Here is a 5,006-nt window from a genome sequence, read left to right as displayed (position 1 = left end):
CAATTTGAGAAAACAAATGATTTTGACATGTTCCACAATTTTCAGCATTAGACCCAAGACAATATTCAGCACAAGATGAAATGTTTAATTGTAACAAATATCCTGCCTTGTATTTTGTAGGTTGGCAGTGGAAACAAGTCATTCAAATCAGACAGCTTAATGACTGACATAAGTGGTATATGGCTGGACAATTCATAGGAACGCAGATGCTCGGTATACCACGCTGTCTGTTCTTTGCACACAAACAACACATCTGTGTTGATGACTACAATTTTAACAATTTGCCTGAAATCAGGTAGACCTGAACAGGAGCCAACAGAAACAACTACATCTGGACAGTACTTAATGCCATCAATGCATACTGAGGATGTAACAAGGACAGTGCTTTGAGCACCAAAGTTGTTCTGAAGAACATTCTGAACATTCTCAGGAAAAGATGAAATCAGTGTAACTGCAACTTTTTCCATCTCCACAGAAGGCTTGAAAAAAGAAAATGAATCCATGTGGTACGCCATCATTCTTTGATGTCGGACTGCCAGAGTTTGAGGGACATTTTTGAAATTCTTTGTGTCACGAATGATTTGCTTGAAGAACTTATGTTTGCCTTCAAAACGCATTGTCCAGACATCCCTTAAAGGCCCATACATTCGTATAAGTTCTGGGTAATGCTCGATGTAATGGTGTTTGGGACGCAATGCAAAATGAGGAAATGCTGTTAAAAGCAAACCTCTATGCTCTGAAATTTTATCCGCAAGGAAATCAATAGTTTCCTCAGTGAATCGGAAGGACGTCACCAATTCCAAAATGTCTTTCAAAAGCATTAAAATCTCCCATGATGGATTGTTCTCTGGGATATCAAATCCAATCATGAGGGGAAGAAGTCTTAGAAGTGCCCAATTTTCATGGCCATTACCACCAATTGTGCCTCTAGAGGCAAAGGCAACTGGAATAGTTTGAGGCTGATCAGTCTTGTCCATGAATTTGTATGGAAATTGCTTGATTGTTCTGTTTAAGTAGTCAAGAGTAATGTACTTTTTCTTGATCAAATCGTTAAGACACACTGCCATTTCAACGGGTATGACACCCTCTAAGAGATCATGCATGAGGTCAGGTGGAAAGCCGCCGACAGTGTGAAAATAGTCTAGCTCTCTGAAGACACAACTACCTTTCACACCATACTGTTTAACCAAACTCTGATCTTTTAAAACTTCCTCAACTTGCCTGTCGTGATTTAGCTTGGTCCTGGATTCAAATGCTCCTGTCCGTACCTCTCTTTGTTGGATTTCGCTCTTCTTCACCATACAGAAGCGACAGGGGTGTTCCACAATGAAACTCTCTTGGAATCCTGCCAAGGAATGGGCACCAAGGTTATCAGCAGACACACAGAGAACAGTTCCCAATAAACATTCTCCTAACCGCTCTACAAAGATGCCATGTTTCTCCAATGTTTTCAGATCTTGAACAAGAGGGTGTAGGACTTTTTCATATCCATACTGTTTCACTGCACTAGCTTTGCATAAGACTGCCAACTGAATTGCATGAAGAGAAGACCGATACTTAGAGGGAAGATTGGCAAGTACCCAGTAAACACTGAACATCTTGTGTTTCTTTTTTGAAGTGCCAAGAGGATTGGCAATCTCAAATTCATCAGTGTAGAGGGTAAGTAAAATCCTACATTTTTCTGCCATCAGAAAATGATTCTCAGAGTAGTTAGTGCCTTCTCTGTAGGAGCTAATTCCACATGCACTGCCATCGGGAGCAAGAACCTTATCAAGGACCTCTGATCTGTTTAAAAGCAGCTGTAACATGTTCAAGATTGGCACATATGCAAAAGACTGTGATTCTTTGTCAAGTTTGTATTCTATTGGCATAACTATTGGAAATTCTTTCTCAAAGTATGATGCTCTTTTACTGATGGTAGATAGAGGCTCACCAGACTCAGTCATTTTTAAGAGCATATTATTCTCTGTGACAACTTTCACAATGTCTTTCAAAACATTATCACTATAAGTGATTTCATGTTGATTTAAAATCTGCTGAATGCCATTACTCAAAAGGGGCCTTGACAGAAGAAAAATCTGAGTAATTTGTTGTATTACTTCTTGTACTGCTGCATCAGATATATGCAGAATGGTTTGCATCTTAAGGAAAAGCAATCCTAAATTATGCTCAAGTTGTCTCTGTAAATCATCCAGACTTTGATTTGGGTCACGTTCTTCATATTCATCCTGGCCAAAATCTGTAGAATCAACTGAATCATGGCCAGAAGCTGTACTTGGTGTAACATCTTGCTGTAAATCGGCAGCAATATTTTGCAACTCCACTAAAATGTTGGACTTGAAGTCCCTCTGAGTGCTAAACTGGTGTTGCTTACTTTTATGAGCATTAAATGTGGAATATATTCTGCTTTCAAAATTGCAGTCTTTGTATGGGCACTGAACCATTTCATTATTTTTCAGATGTTGACGCAAATGACAGAAAAACAAGGATTCTGTGCAGGGTTCTTTAAATTCACAGAGAGGACAATGAAATATCAAAGGGGTTGGTTCTGATCCACTTGTTTGTTTTGCATTTTCAGTGTGATTTCTTGTTAAATGCACTTTTAGAGCATTGAATGATTTAAAAGAACACAAACAGTCTGTGTGAAGACAAGGAATTTGATTGGTTCTTGTGTAGCTTCCATGTTTAATCCGATAATGCTTCAATAGCAGAGCTCTCTTTTCACAGAAATAAACACAGAACTTACACTTCCACTGCATGTCCACTGCACTCTTCAAAGAAACAAACTTCTGCAAAAAAGATAACAGAGTTAACAAAGTTTATGGATTAATGGTAACAAGCAATTTGTAAAAACATTATTTTTAGCATCCACTTTAAAAACTTATATAAAATATTGGTTTCTTTGCAGCACATCTTATTTAACATTCTTTTGCATTTTAAGGCATTGAATTAATGGTTTTCGGGTCGATTCGTTTGAAAACAGAGAAAGGCGATCTAAACTGGTTTACGAATCTCTAATTTGTTCAGTATATGGTCTGAAGACACGTGAGGTGTTTAAAATCAGAATGAGTTTTCAGTCTTAAGAAAAAAAAACAATGTCGCTTAGACACACGTGCTTACAGAATATATAACCTTACACGTTATTGTATTTTAGAACAGAAGGCAAAAATCCTGTATATTATGCTCAAATGTTCAATTGCAGGTATGAGTAACGTTACTCATGTAAAGAGCTTCACTCATCCATCACTAATCTGAAAACAGTTGTTTATATAATAGGGCCTGGACTCGATTAAAAAAAATCTAATTAATTAGAGGCTTTGTAATGAATTAATCGAAATTAATCGCATTTTAATTGCATATATATTAGGACTGCCAATCAATTAAAAATAATTGTGTTGAACATGTTATTGAAATAATGTTCAAATGTTCAAAGGGTGAGCATTGAAATAGCTTAATTGTGCCTAGCAAATAATCAATACAATACAATTGAACATTATTAAATTATTGAACATTATTAAATTATATATTAAACATTAAATTATATAAGTCACGATGTCAACGTTAATTCAATTTGCAAAAACGAAGCATAATTCAACATTGGTTCAACGTCGACATACAATCTTCATTCACCCATATTGAAAGAAGAGACGGTGAAACAACGTCACGATTTCAACGTTGATTCGTTTTGCACAATCAAAACATAATCCAACATTGATTCGACCTTGGTCCCTTACGTTCACCGGTGAATCAACGTTGAAATGCCGGCTGTTTTTAAAGTAAATGTTCCCATCAATGATCCAGGCAGCGCCAGCGTTCTCGTCTCCCTCCTTCATTTCAGTCTAATGGTGGCTAGAACGGCTCCAGGTTCAAAGGTCAATACGGAATGGATTAATCGCGTTATTTTTAACGCGTTATTTTTTCTCTGATTAATTAATCGAAATTAAGGCGTTAATGTCACAGCATGTGTCACAGCCCTAATATATAAACGACATCAACACTAATTATAAACTTGTTACTTTTCCATTGCATACTTTTTCTTACTCAAGTAATTATTAAGACTAGAACTGCAAACTAATAATTTACACAAGTTTTTGTTACTCTATCCACCTCTGTAACTTGTCTGTTGACCTAGCCTAAAACACGTTTATCTTAAAGCGAGACGATTACCAATTGTTAGATTGAGCAATCCAACGTCATCCATCGATGTTATATCAATATTTTAACAAATACTACTGTTTATGAACTTTGATTGGTATATTGTTATTTTGTAATGAAAATGTAGCAGTTAAACTATTAAAAAAAAGACACTCACCTCATCATGCTCTCATCCAGCCAAGTGCAAATTAATGAACGGCTATCTGAACCCGTCTGAACCACATGTGTAGTCTTCTTCTTCGTCGTCCAATTAATGAGCTCTCACTCCTTTGGAGTATTATTACCGCCACCTACTGTATATCTGATGCATTCACAATACTTAAACATTTAAGTTGAGCTAAATGAACAAGTTGAGTTTAAGCACTTTGTGTGGGGAAAAAGTTGGAATTACTTAGTTTAACTAAGTAATGTCAACAAACTTAACAAAGTAAGTTAAGTTTACTTGATCATTTTAGTAAGCTCAGCAATTACATTTTACAGTGCAGAACAAAACACAAGAATACCTGTTTCCCATGCAAAATAGATTAAACTAGTTTTTTTTTGTCCTTGATAACTACACACACTTTTTTTCCCTTTTTTTTTCTCTTGAATGTAGATTTCCTTTTCTCCATCTTGTTTCTCACAATCTTTATTATTAGTGGAATTATTCACCGGTGGAAGTGCGCAGTGTTTGAATAAATTTAGCGGAGATCTTGTGCAGATGCTCCTTGCTGGCATACATTTGTGCTCAGTTAACAAAGAGCCAGAGATGCTTAATCCCACTGGAATACTGCCCTCATGTTCTGTTTGAAACCAGCATAATTAAAGTCACCCTCTGAAGTAACCTATTTATGTAAAGAAATCTCTCTTAT

Source organism: Carassius carassius, chromosome 31 (assembly GCF_963082965.1).
Source record: "Carassius carassius chromosome 31, fCarCar2.1, whole genome shotgun sequence".
NCBI lineage: Eukaryota > Metazoa > Chordata > Actinopteri > Cypriniformes > Cyprinidae > Carassius > Carassius carassius.
This window is presented reverse-complemented; position numbering follows the sequence as displayed.